Source organism: Canis lupus, chromosome 36 (genome assembly GCF_003254725.2).
Source record: "Canis lupus dingo isolate Sandy chromosome 36, ASM325472v2, whole genome shotgun sequence".
Classification (NCBI taxonomy): domain Eukaryota; kingdom Metazoa; phylum Chordata; class Mammalia; order Carnivora; family Canidae; genus Canis; species Canis lupus.
In genome coordinates this window covers 9,135,406-9,150,126 of record NC_064278.1, presented here as the reverse complement: position 1 = coordinate 9,150,126, position 14,721 = coordinate 9,135,406, and the positions used below count along the sequence as shown (strand labels likewise).

Genomic DNA, 14,721 nt, shown 5'->3' with positions numbered 1-14,721 from the left:
ATTAGATTCTATCCCTGGGACTTGGGCCTATTACCTAACTTCTGGGCCTCTGTTTCCGGTCTGGAAAAGGAAAATTATAGTCTCAGTCATGATTCAATAATAGATTGTTAGGATCCATCTGGATGATGTTTGTAGAAGGGTTTTAAAAACTCAAAAAGGCTTGGCAAATATTAGGGATTGCTGTGACATAAAATTTCATTTATCTTGCTTTTACTATGTTTACGCAAAGCAAATGCTGAACTTCTCTTGAGTTTTAGTAATACCCTTATAGAGACTACAGAGAATTTCAGGATAAGAACGCCTGAATAATATGCCATTTATAAGTCTCTGCATTCTGTGTGTGGTAAGCATGCGTGTGTGTTAAAGAAAGGCAGTTTTTGGGCAAACATCATTATGCTCTTGTAACAGCAATCTGTTGTAAGGTACAACTCTTGAAGTGAGACCATTTACACACACACACACACACACACGTCTTGTTTGTGGAGATTTTCATCATTGATTTTTAACTGGAAGAACAGAGACTGGTGGCCTTGGAAATACAGCGAGATATGTTGACAGGGTAATATGGGAAATAAATGCTATCACATATAACTCTGGGGTTACATGGTTACTATTTAACATTAGGCAAAGAAGTTGAAAAAAATCAACCTTAATAACAAAATTAGCTGGATCACAAATACAGTAGTCTCGTCCGTTGATGCGCATTCTCCAGGCCTGTCATAATTCCCTGTCCTTCTGATTCACTGGTTCTCAACCTTGACTACATAGTAGAATTACCTGGGGACCTTTAAAACCCCAGAGCCCAGGCTGTACCCCTAACCAGTTCAGAATCTCTGGGGATGAGAAGTAGCTACTGGTGTTTTTAAAAGTTCCCCAGGCAATTCCAGTGTACCCCAAATTTGAGGTCCATTTCCCCGTATCTCTGTGTAGCACCATATTGGATTTAGTAATGGGAATGCTGGTCTAGACTCCCTTGTCCCCACCCTTCCTATTTAATTCTACCAAGCTCTGCAGGTTCTCCTTTAGCTGTCTTGGTTTGACCCTTACCATCCCCAGGAATGTGAGTTTAGCCAAGACCTTTATAGCTAAATATCTAGGTTTCTTCTTTCAGTCCCTCTTAAATGGCATTACCATTTCAAACAACAGACTTTCACACAAGAATTTTGTCATTTCACTTAAGAACTTACACTGCTTTGGCACCTGAAATCCAGGATCCATTATAAACAAGCTCCTTAAAAAAAAAAAAAAAAAAATCTCTCGTTTGCTTCTGTTTCCTGTTGCAACACCTTATTTGGGGAAGAGAATTGAGGCATCAGGAAGATGAGTTGTTTTGGCATTATGTCCCCTGTAATCTTGGGGTTCAGTGGAGGAGCCTTGGGGTGGGCAGGCCCTGGGGAGGGCGGAGAGGGAGATGCCGAGCAAGAGGCACGTCTGGGCTCTCTTTTGCCCCAACCCCTTCCTCTTATTTCACCCAGATGGCTTCCTTAATATAGTTGGGTTGTGCCTAAGATTTGATTATAACCAGAAAGAGTGGCATTGCTAAAAGGAAAACAAAAACAACAACAACGAGAAAACAACTCTGACAATTACCGGTGGCTAAGCCGTTCATTTCACAGGGGAGGAAACTAAGGCTCAGGGAGGTTAAGTGACTCATCCCAAGTCATATAGCTAAAATCTGCCCTTTGCCCCTGCCAGTGTGATCTCTTTACTTGCTCTGAAAAATCAGAAGAAATGTCATGCTAGCTCTTGACACAGGACCTTATACATACAGGTGTTCAGCAAATATTTGTTGAATGAACACTTGAATGAATGCTGTTTTGTGCTTTTCCGTTTCTGTTCACGTTGTTACCATAAAAAGAACACTTCTTCTTTTTTTTTTCTTTTCTAAATCTCCTTTTCACCTATAAAAGCAATCTGTCAAAGTATATCTCATCCTACTTCTGCCTCAAAATCTGTCCCTGCACTCATGACTGCAAAGGTGATTCATTGGATTATATTTTAGCCCTTTTTAATACTGTCTTGTTCTCTAATTATTTTCTGGATGTCTCTCTTCTCAGTAACAAGATTGTATGCCTGTGCCTCGAAGTATAGGACCTTGCCATATACACCTTTTATATTTCTTCTAGTGTGGACAAGGCTTAATACATACTTGTTGAGTTGGATTACTGGATTGCCCTGAAGCTATAGTATAGTTTTTATGCCTCTGCTAATAGTAATTAAAACACATGAGAATCAAATATCCTAAAATATGAACTTGGAATTTTTACTCAGTAAAAGCAATGCCCTTTTATTAAGGAATTAAACAAATGGGATTTTTATGTCCATAAAATGCCTTTCCCATTAAAATAAACTCACATTCTTTTCATTTTGACCTCTTTTTTTTTTTTTTTTTTTTTAAAGCAAAAGACTGCAACAGGAAAAGAAAGTAGATTAAATAATTTGTGGTCTGCCAGATTTTTTTTTTCTTGAGGTCTCTGAGTACTCACAGTCTCGGTCACTTAGCATAGGAGCCCCTAAAAGCAAGGCCAAACTGCAGCTTCATGGGAAAGACACTGGGGAAATGTCCAATCCAGTGGGAGCCAAGTCACAGTTTCATTCCCTGTTCAAAGCCACATTTCCTGGCTGGATCAGTTGGAATTTTCTTTTGAAGAAAAGAGTGTTCCTGGATTGGTTTCAGGCCCTTTTCTTCACAGCGGTCATTCTAGAATTCTCCACAGAGTTCTTTATAAGTCAGTAGGAAAAGTGATTCAGTCATTTTCCCTGGAAAATGTATTCAAATGCACGTCATGTCCCTTAGACACTTGATGTCCTTCCCACTGGATGTCCATCTTCTTCCTTAGAGGAATATTCTAGTGCATACACTAAGATTCCATGACAAGCAGCTCAAGCACTCAAAATTCTTGGTGTCATTTGTTTTAATACAGCGTTCTTTCCATTTACTTATTGACTGTCACTCAACAGCTATTTATCGACCCCCTCAGAAAAGTAACAGAATACTCAAGAGTGTGAACTTAGAGTTAGACTTGTATTTGAGTTCTTAAACTTAAGTGATGTTTGAACTTGGGCAAGTTGTTTAACTTCTCCGGATCTCAATTTTATAATCTGTAAAGTGATCATAGTGATGGCACCACTGCTTAAGGTTATTGTGAAAATCATATAATTCCTATGAATGCCTTGAGCATAGTGCCTGATGCATGGCACATACTCCAAGTATCGTGTGACACCTGTGACCTGGTCTATGTTAGGCAGGCTGCTGAGGATACCGGAACTAATAAGGCATGGCTTTTGCTGCTGGGCATTCAAAGTCTAGTCAGGGAGACATCTAGCTCGGCGTGGTTTTACTGTATAATACAGCAAGCTGCAGGATAGAGTTGCAATGGGCTAAGGGCACCAGAAGAGGGTTGCATCTCACTCTGGGGCAGGGGAAGTTGGAGAAAGCACAGAGAGGTGGTGGTTTAATCTGGATTTGGAAGAACATGTAGGCAGGTGCCGAGTAATGGGGTATAAGGTGAAAATGCAAACGAGCAGTGTGCACAACGGCGTGCAAGCACGGAAGACAATGTCCTATCTAGAAGAACAAGTCACTGTCCATGCGCGCCCTGTTGAGTGATGGCAGGTTGAAATTGAGCTTGTGACAGTATCAGCCTCTTCCCTTGACACTTTTCCCTGGAATTGCTGCCTACTGCTAAAAAGCAAGGAGAACACCTCAGAAAGGGAGTCCAGAGGTAGCTGGCTGCAGTGCACACCTGAGGCTTTGGGCTTGGTGGTGTGGCACCATTATCACAAGTTAAAAATAGAGATAGCAAGAACCTCAGAAGAGGTTGGATTTTGTAAGAAATGGTCTGGGAAGGCTGGGTGGAGGGACAAAAAGGATTTAGATGGTATATGGAAGGAGACTCCTCCACCTTAATTTCGGACATATACTCTGTATCTGAACAGGCACGCTCACTACTGCCTTATTTTTACACCTGCAGAGCCCACACTGGGTCTCAAAGCCATACCATTTTGGCAAAGTGCTCTTGGAACTGTAGAACCAATTCCCTTTGGGCAAACTTGCTTCTGATGAAATGAAGAGGCCGTGCAATGTGGTGGGATCACTCCATGCTCTAGACCCTAGACGTAGGTTACCTAGGAATGGAATTCACTCTTTCTTGCTGACAAACTTTGTGACCCTTTGTTAAGTATTGGGCTTCACATTTCTCCTGCGTCACGTGAAGGGTCGGTAGCAGACAATACTGCGTGATGATTCTAGATTTTAAGTTCTATAATTCAAAGTCTCCAAAATATAAGTTGTTGAAAAACAACAGCAGTGGCACACTGGAACTTTCAGGGAATATAGAAACTGAGGCAGGTGATACAGGACCAATGCCACCTTTTTGTTAAGAACAAGCTCTGCCAAACTGAAGCAAGGAGACATTTTAAGAGGGGTGGGAAATAGCCTAAGATGATGTGCAGTGAAATCCAGGAACCAAGGGAACTTGAGCCCTGCACCATCCCCGCTCCTCACAGACACACTCAGTAACACAGAAATGTTGGTTTCAAAAGACAAAACAAAACTATCATAAAAAGAGGATAGAAAGTCAGGCTGCTGTCAGGAGAGGATCCGATTAGACTAAAGACGGCACATTTGGAAAAGGAGAAGCCACAAGTAAGCTCAACATTCTGAGATTCTTTTCTAGCTCCCAGACTTTATCCAAAAGCCAGTTACTGATTTTGTAGACTGCACAGGGATCTCGAGGGTGGCTGACACTGTAAGAACCTGAAAGCCATTTCTTTGCCTTTCCATTACAATATATTCTCTATCGTGTGTATGTTAGGAGATACTGCCTTTGTAAATACCCAATGTTCTACAGAAGCTCAATTTTCAACCTCAGTGTTTAAGAATTACGCTCCCACAATTACTCCATTGCATTTGCAATGCTAGAGGCCAACATAAATTACTAAGTAACCACAGACCAGTTTTTGAAGAACAAATTGTTCCGGACGAATTCAGTTTCTCTTCTTGTTAAAATGACAGGCCATGTATTGGGGAGGGGGGTGGAGGAGCGGGGTAGGGGATGAGTAGCGGTAACGTTGGAAAGGATCTTGATCTTGAATCTTATATGATGTCATCAGTGAACTAGACATAACATTCTGAGGCTGACTTATTGTTGGGTTGGTTCCCACTCACTGGGGAGTGGCTAGCACCCTTAAGTAGTTAGCCATGATTTACTTGCATTTAGGAGAGTATCCCAAGGGTATCTTCCATGGTCACCAGAGTGACTGGTGCTCTTTGTAAAGGTCCAGGCATGCTCACCAAGCCTTCTGGTGAAGTACTGTCTTTGATCTCAAAATTAATTTTGTTCTTATTTCCTTGACTATCAGCAACTCAATCATAAATGTACTCAATTACGGCAATTCTAATTAAAAATTGGTTAGCAAGAAAGTGTGAAGAGCTTAAGAAGACATTACTAAAAGCAATATGGTATTTTGGATGGGACAGAAAGGAATGCTGGGTAAAAACTAAGGAAACTTGAAGAAAATACGTACTTTAGTTGATAATAGAGTATCAGTGTTGGTTCATTGGTTGTGACAAATGCACCAAACTAATGTTAAGATGTTAACACTACAGGAAACTGGGTGTGAGGTATACAGAAACTCTGTACTCTCTTTGCAACTTTTCTCTAAAACTCTTGTAAAAATGTCAGCCACGTCTCCTTCCCATCACCCGCCCCTCCACATAAACCCGTTGCCTTACACAGTATATGTTGCATCTTATTTTGGCTTCACATATCTAGAAAAATGAGTATAAAGAGGACCAGAAAAAGTAAAAGAAGATGAGAGAAGATAAAACGTCTAAGTGAGTTAAACTTATCTGGCTTAACAAAAAGAACAGTGTTTTGTGGTTCTGAAAATTGTTTCTAATTTTATGAAAGGCTTTCACAAATATGTCACTGAACAGAAGACAAAACAAAAGGAAACAGACTCGAATTATAAACAGAATTTAGCTTAGAAAGACTAATTTTTATATAAAAAGCTGATTTAATATCAAAATAGTCTGATAAAAGTAAAGGCAAATGTGGGAAACTGTATTTGAAAAGAAAGGGATTATCTCCTCCACGGTCCTATACAGTAGCCACTAACCACGTGTGGCTGTGCAAATGGAAGTTTTAACAAGCAAAATAAAATCAAGATTCAGTTGCGCATTTGCTCTAGTCACATTTCCAGCGCTCACTAGACACGGGTGGGTAGTGGCTCTCATGTTGGACAGTACAAATACAGACCATCCTCCTGATCGCAGAGAATTCTGTTGGTCAGCTGAATGCTGTGCTAGTTGAGGAATCACTGAAGTAATTTGAGGTAAAATTATTCATATTTGGCTTTGAATGTTATATATATAGTTAGGTTTGCTATTAGCATGTCTTACTTGGGAATGCATGGAAATCCAAACAAAACTTTGAAACCTTAATGTTTACCATTTCACATCTTTTCTTTCCTATTCCATGCAGAGAATAAGCTTTCAGATAAGCTACTGGCAGAGCCACGCCCATTCTTCACACTTAATGGTTCCCAGTTTTCTCGAGACAGATTGTTTGGCCTAAAGTAGCGCTGCAAAAGTCAATAAGGATGTTAGTGCTACCAACAGAGTTTAGCACATAAGCAGAGTGGGTAACACTATATATAAGAATCTGAAAGCCATTCTGCCCTCCTTCCATTAAAATAAAATCTCCCTTGGTCATGTAAATATTAAAAAATACTGTCTTTATATTTATTGCATACATATTTTGAGTGTAAATTCTTTTTTGTATTACAACCTAGGGGATTTCCATTTCTGAATACCCCCTAGACTGGAATAGGAGTGCACATCTTGGATAATTCAGGCTGAGGGCTCTCAAAAGGGTGGCCTCAAATATTGATAAAATATATTTTAAGCTAATATACAAATCTGGTTATCTGTATAAATAAAATTAGATGTTCATTTTTTAAAGCAAGTTGAAACATGGAGGTGATACCTGGTTTCAAAATATAAACTGCTATAATTTTCAAATTTTCTAATAATAGGGGCACCTTGGGTGGCTGGCTCATTTGGTTGAGCATCTGCCCTTGGCTCAGGTCATGATCCCAGGCTCGTGGGATCGAGGTCCATCTGGGGCTCCTTCCTCCGGGGGGAGCCTGCTTCTCCTTCTGCTGGTCCCCTGCTTGTGCTCTCTATCAAATAAACAAATAAAATATTAAAAACTTTCTAATAGTTGATACAAAGTAACACTTATTACTCTAAAATAATCTTGGTCACATATTTTACTTTTTACTGTAGATGTTTTATAAGGCTCAGAAGGATGGCATGGATTAGTATAAAGCTGTATTTCTTGGTCTGGGTACATAGACTCTTGTCCATATGTGTATTACTGGAATCCAGGAGAATTTGTAATTTTATATTTTCATTTTATTTTATTTTTTATTTTTTTATTTTTTATATTTTCATTTTAATGATACAATGAAAAATGTTTTATAGGAATAAACATAAAACTTTCTTTGATCATGACCATTTCAATTGAAAACTTTTTTATAGAAGAAAATTTTTTAAGTCCGTGTTTCTCCAACTGGGTACCAGGCTTATAACCTATGATAGTTTCAAAATAAATTTTCCTTTGAAAATGAGTTTTTATGTTACTCGAGGTTAAGAAACCTTATATGATGAATTTAAACAAACAAAAAACCAAACTCATATGTGCTCTCTTTGGCATGATTTATCTACGGATTCAGACATAAGTGGCAGTTTGATTCCAATCTGTTATAAATTTCCAGTATCCATTTCTAATGCATTTGCTGACATTTTAAGTTTGTAGACCATGTCTGTTGATACTCTTTCAGTTTGTACAAAACACTCCAACACTCCACTGCTCCAACTCCCCCAGGTGTATGCTTTACAGCACAAAATTTTGTTGCCACTGAGGCATTTTGGTAAAAGGACCCTTGAATGAATATTTTAAAATATTTTTTTATATATCAGTTTTTTTAAGCCTGTAAAGGCAGAACCTAGATATTCTTTTGGGTCAAGACTCAAAGAAACAAACATGGAGATGATATTAAGGTAACACAAATGAAAAGAAGATAAAAAAGATGTCCATTTCTTTGAAATCTGAGATGGAAATTCAAAGTGTCATATGTTTGTCGGATTAGAAGTGCTCTGCAGAATTCAAAATACTGGCCAAGAGTATTGCTTTGGTGATTTGTATTCCTTCTCCCTTCAAAACATAAGAGATGAAACTTTTCTTTTAAGTTAAAAAATGGTTCTGCAAACCATAACATTAAATGAAACTTAGAAATATCAGTTGGGGCTGACAGGGCAGGATCCATGAGTAAGAAGGTTGGGTTGTTATAGGCGACATGAGACATTTTGAGAACTGCACCCAAATTTGGGAGTTACAGTTGTGAATAATCCCTTTATTTAGGTAGATTTCCCAACATCATTGAATGTTCTCACCTGAAACATTTTATATTCCTGTGTTTCCCTGCTATTAAATACTGACTCTAAAAATAATAATTTATACATAGATGAAAACTTCTATGTGAATGTCTCTTGCTCATCTTGCCTCCTACTACATATAAGTGGCAGTGGTTCCATATAATTGAGAAGATGAGGCTGACCTGAGTGAGCAAAAATAAATAAATAGATAGATAGATAGATAGATAGATAGATAGATAGATAGATAGATAAATCATTCAAGCATAGGACATGGCAAGTAGAAAAAGAGATGCCAGAAGCAGGTGTGTGGTTCGCATATATGTAAATACCTGGATCATAGAGTTCTAAGTCTGGGTGCATGTTTCACAAGACTTCTCTCATATTAGAATGGCCTAGAAGGCTTGTTAAAAATACAGATTATTAGTCTCCACCTAGGATTTCTGATTTAGTAGATTGGGGGTAAGGCTCTCTAAGTTGGATTTCTAACAAGTTCCTCTGTGATGCTGTTGCTGCTAGTTCCAGGGACTACATTTTGAAAATCACAGGTCTATTATAAGACTTAATAGATTTATAGGTAGTTAGGCCCACAGCTCTTATGTACATGAAGTCCCATCTTTCAATTGTTACTGTTTCTCCTGTACGAAAACTATGTGTCAGATCTTACACAAGAACAAACTTAAACTCACTCTCTCAGCTCAACCAGAGCAACTAGAAACAAGGGATACTGAAGGAGTAAAAAGAAAAAAGGAAATTGGAGTTTATCCAGGCCCTATTATATCTATGTCTATAATATTACTCTGGTTCTTTTGGATCAATAAGAAGAGACCATGGTTAACCCAAATGTAGCATGAAAAAAAATGCATTGCCTTGATTTTATATAATTTTCTAAGATTTAATCTAAGAACATTCATGTACATAGAGACTTTAAGGTGAACATGTATTATAGTTTTCCTACACACATTCCGAAGGAACTATAGATCCATCAGAAGTAGTGAATTTCAACCACTACTCAAGTGGATTTCCACCAACACTGAAGTTACTTCTCTCTTCTTCCACAAGCTAAGCCTGTACTTCTCAGAGAGCCATTGAAATACTCTGTGCCCCAGCTTTTCTATCTATATTTCTTTTTAAGAAAAAGAAGTCCCAGTTCTTATTTTTTGTCAGGGATGTTATATATAACAACCATACACATGATGGTCATGCAACTCTTTGAAAGAAGGCACTAAACAAATCCGAAGAACTGCATTATAATTTTCTTAGACCTTAGTTCCCAATAGAATTTCCTAGTTCCCAAAGAATTCTCCGATTCTACTTCAAAGTTTGCTTATATCCAAACAAACAAATAAATAAATAATTTTTTTTCGACTTTAGGGTATGCTTCAAAATATTTTTACCACAGCCCTGAAATCATTTCAGTTTTGTAAATTAAACAATGGCCTACATCACTCGAATTCTATAAAGTCACCAGTTTGATTTCAGTGCCTCTTCTTAAAGACCGTTAATAGCAGCTGGCAGTGAAAGACTGAAATCAAGCCTTGGAACAGAATTGTCTTTATTCAGATTGCTCTCCATATAAAATGCAGCCCAGGAATATCAGCAGTAGCGTTTCTTGAACACTAGAAGTCATGGAGAAATCATGAAATGGGGCATTACCTCAGGACTACATTTCTACACTAGAAAAGCTCAGCTACACCTGTGCTTAAAATAAATAAATAAACAACAACAATGGAAAAATAATACCCCCAGCTGGTACAAAACGGAAGTATGACAAGCTCCTCTTTCCCACCTGCCTGCAAGAGATACTGCATTTGAGTCAGTGAAACAAAGTTCTTCAATCTCTGTAGGACACTTCCACTGCCACCTACAGTAGGCCTGAAGGGAGACAGAGGCTGGGAGGAAAGGGAGACAGTCAGGATTCCAGCTTCCTGCTCAAGAGCCACATTCATCCATTCGCTCCCGTAATGCCGAGTACCTCCTATCTGCCAGACAATAGTAACAAGAATGCTACCAATAACACAGCAATGTATTAAATGCTAGCTCTGTAGCAGACACTATTCGATCACTATTACAAGTATTACTTCATTTAGTTATCCAGCAGTTTATAAGATAGATACTCTTATCGTTTCCATTTTAACAGGTGAAGAAACCAAGGCTCAAATAAGAGGAAACTACTCTTTCATGGTCATTCAGCACATAATCGCTAGAGCCAGGAGTCTGTGCTCTCAGCCAGGTCTATCTGACCCCAGACTTCAAGCTCTTACCTTCGGGGCTGTGTTGCCACTACTCTACACTGGGCAGGGCCATGAACATCCAATAAAGAACAAGACACACACCATCTCTGCCCCGAGGAGCATATAACCTCAACCGATCTGGGCTTTAGTTTCCTGTGTGCAGGCTGGGGTAGGTTATGGCATAGTGTGGCTTTGTTTCTAGATCTTCTGTAAATCCCAGGCAATTAAATGAAGGCTTTCATGAAACCAGTACATCTAATTAGCAGAGGAGTTTCTGAACATGTCTTCTTGGGTAATGCATAGTCATCTCGGAGAGTTCACTGAACTTGAGCTCGTGCACTGACATCTTGGGGAAAGGCACCATCTAGGATAAGATGAAGACAGAAGAATGGATTATGTTTATTTTCTTGGCTTAAAAATTCTCCTTGTCCAGAGGAGAGTCAGCTGTCAAATCCAACTTACTAGAGGAAACAGCAGAAATGAAGTCTGTTTCTATAGCTCTCTCCCCTTGGGGACCCAGTGTCTCACAACAAGTACATTTCCATTTGAAGAAATCCTTAAATGAATCCCACACCCCAAGGTAGGTGTTTGTGTACACTCTGCAGATCCAGTTCCCTGGCTCCACATTTAGGGCAAGTTAATTCTAACAATCCCCACCTGCATCTCTTCTAACTAAGGGACGTCCTTTGGTTTTTAATAATCTTTCCTTATCATTAGCTGCCTACTTCCTGCCCCCCCCCCACATATTTATATTTATTTTCTAGCCAGAAATTCTAACCAGTTGTACATTGGTAGTAAAAAAATCAACAATATAAACTGTAACTTTGTGGTTTCCTATTGTGTTTTGTTATATCTCTTTCCTCCTTGGAAAGATACAGAAATGGCAGCTTAAAGAAACCAAGGCAGAGTAAATCTAATATCCAAGGAAATGTGCAGAATGGAAGAGGACAAACCAGATTATAAAACAAGTTACGGTATCCCAAAAATATGTGGCTGGTGCAAAAAAAGATACTGACCTGATAAGTCTGCACCTGAGAGACAAAATGTATGATTATTTGACTCTGAACAATGGGAGAGTTAGAACTTGACTGTAAACATCATCATTGCTCTTTTGTTGTTGCTGTTGCTGTTGTTGCTGTGTTGTCACGCTGTCTGGCAGAAGCATGGGAACAAAACAATAACTGCAGCACTTTGTTTTTCCATAGAGGATTTTTTCTTGAATTTCCTTGAGGTCATGTAAGGAAGCTTCTTCAATAAATCAGGCAATCTTCAAATATTTGTGAAGCACCTCGTGTATGTAAGATGCTGTCCTAAACCCCTTTAGAAGCTTACAGTCTAATTGAAGGAGACACAGAACATATACTTGAAAATATAAGTAAGGTGGGGCACCTGGCTAGCTCAGTCAGTGGAACGTGTGACTCTTGATCTCAGGGTTGTAAGTTCAGCCTCACATTGGGTGTAGAAATGACTTAAAAAAAAAAAAAAAACTTTATAAAAAGACAAATAATTTTTTTCTTTTTTTTAAAGATTTTATTTATTCATTCATAAGAGACAGAGAAAGAGAGAGAGAAAGAGGCAGAGACACAGGCAGAGGGAGAAGCAGGCTCCATGCAGGGAGCCCAATGTGGGACTTGATCCCGGGTCTCCAGGATCACGCCCTGGGCTGAAGGCAGGCGCCAAACTGCTGAGCCACCCAAGGATCCCCGAGACAAATAACTTTTTAAAAAGAAAGAAAATATAACTAAAGCATTAAAGCCTTTCACACAGATTTTTCATAGGGGCGCTTCTTTCTATAAACATGTGCTCCAAGCTCATCTGTTAGTATCTTAACTTTCTAAGGGTTATCACAGCACCATAAGATATGCGCAATTTTCATAATAAATCTTGGCAAGCAGATCAAGGATTCTCTTCTTTAACAAAATCAATCAAGTAGAATTTAGAAAAAAAAAAAAACAACTTGCTACATTGAACCACTGAAATAACTTCAGTTATCTCATTGTCAAATAATTTTTTTAATTCTACATTATGATTGAAGAGTGAAGAAAAAAAGAAGAGAGGGAGATAGCTCTGACCTGGGAGCCAACATAATACATCTTAAAGAACTTCAAAGTAAAACAATTATCTCAGCAACAGGGATGATTTGGCGTCCCTTTGTTAGCCATTTATGTCACATGTGTAATACTTTGACATTAATTTAGAAACTGGCATTTCTAGAGTCTTGCCATATTGCCAGGATATTTCTGTCTCGATAATATATTGATTATATTATTGTAATGAGTTGGCCAGTGACTCAGAGATATGAAGAAATTATACTAAATTTATCTGAGAGAAGTAATGAGGAAAACTTCAGAATTATTATATGCATGCTTCATATCCTTGTCATGGTAACACTCACCTATTTTGTAACTTGAGAGCAGCTCGGGCTCTTTAATGTGAATCAGAAGCTGTAATTCTTTGATGTTATATAGTACTTAACCACATGGACTGCTGCTTAAAACATAGTAAAAATCCTCCCCAGTTATAAAAAGATATTTAAGAAAAAAAAAAACACCTAGATAAGTGAAACCTTGACTCTTGGTTCCTTTCCTGAAAATGCTCGTGGGTGTCTAGTTTTTAAAACCTCATAGCCAGTTTTGGTAGTTATCGTTCAGTTGCCATAGATATGTTGACCTATCACAGGTGAGAGGTAACCACGTCAATGACTAAATCCACCAGCCTGCTTTTAGACTATGAGGTTAAACCATAGGGCAGTTTGTCAGGTGGTATCACCATAGAGGGCTCTGAGTTCAGAATATACATCCCTCTCTCACTAAATGCCTCTTGAGGATGTATTCTCACGGTCACAGTTCCTTTTCTGCATGTTTTCTTGTCATTGCCTAGGGCACGTAACACATCTGAGGGCACTGCCCTGTCTCCTACATGAAGCCTCCAACATGCGTGATCACCTCAACCTCCTTATGGTTAGTGTGCTATGGAGGTTAATTCCCTTTTGTCTGTGCTTTTTTCCCCCCATCTTCTTTTTTTTTTTTTCCCCCCATCTTCTGTTCATAAACCTATCCCACCCCCCCCAACCTGAGCGACACATGGACTATTTGCCAATTGCTAAAATGTAGAAAGATGATGATGGCAGTTAGCGGGGGGTTCTGTGCCTCACCTTCAGCAAGTCACAGAGAATGGGCACACTCATCTCCAGGCGGTCACAAGCTGCTGCGAAATCTTGTAGAACCGTTAGTGAGGTTGTGCCAGGCAGGTTAGCTGGTGTGAATCGTCGTGTTAGATCGTAGTTCCTATTCCAGTCTGATCTTGATGTTATGGTTGGTTAAGTATCATTGATGAGCCAGCCGAGATCCTAAAACAAACCAATAGCATTCTTTAAAACAGATTTTCCAAAAATAAACAGAACTACAGAAGAGAGTCTTGTCATACAGGCTGAAAGTCTTTTCCTTTTGCCAGATTTGTTTTACTCTATCTTGCATATATCTCAAGTGCTTAGTATATTTTGAGGAAGGTATTAAGCTGCTTGAAATGCTCCATTCATAAAAGATGAATACAACGTTGTGTTATTATACCGTATGCCTACTAGTAACTCCAATTAGGTAGTTATTTTGTGCAATTAAGGTACTTGTTTTTATGGGTTTCTTTTGTTTTATTTGATTCTAAACAATCAAGACCATTTTTAAAAGCCAGCTTACACTATTCTCCAACCCCAACGTTGCCAGCTATGGTGTACGCTGTGGTATTAACACTGCATCATTTTAATATTTGACATAATGCTTTGTAGCAGCTAAAATTTAAAAGAGATCACATTTATTTTAAGATCATTATAAAATTATTGTGGTGCAGCCAAGCAGATCGTTCTCATTTTGCTAAAGCCAAGCTTTTCTGTCCATCAGAATTACCTTCCCGCACGTATTTTCTATACAATAAAAGACAACAGGTCTTGTGATAGTCATTCCTGCTTTTACATAGATATTCCATTAACGCATAAAATGCTGGAACATCCTTCGCTCCCTGTGTGTCTGTACTTCCGTAATCACTAGTGGG

The 14,721-nt window shown here is 38.7% G+C and overlaps 1 protein-coding gene and 1 long non-coding RNA gene across 4 annotated transcripts in view; one reads left to right on the top strand and one right to left on the bottom strand.

Annotated features, from left to right (window-relative positions):
• Nucleotides 1–14,721, top strand: part of FIGN (fidgetin, microtubule severing factor) — a 145,024-nt gene that overhangs the window by 52,463 nt on the left and 77,840 nt on the right. The window lies entirely within an intron of this gene.
• Nucleotides 5,976–14,721, bottom strand: part of LOC112674669 (uncharacterized) — a 30,295-nt gene continuing 21,549 nt past the window's right edge. Inside the window, exons 2-4 of the long non-coding RNA XR_003145500.3 lie at nucleotides 13,832–14,026; nucleotides 10,708–11,041; nucleotides 5,976–7,188 (exon numbers count right to left, since the gene is read on the bottom strand). This is a non-coding gene — a long non-coding RNA (uncharacterized LOC112674669). The remainder of the gene's footprint in view (nucleotides 7,189–10,707; nucleotides 11,042–13,831; nucleotides 14,027–14,721) is intronic.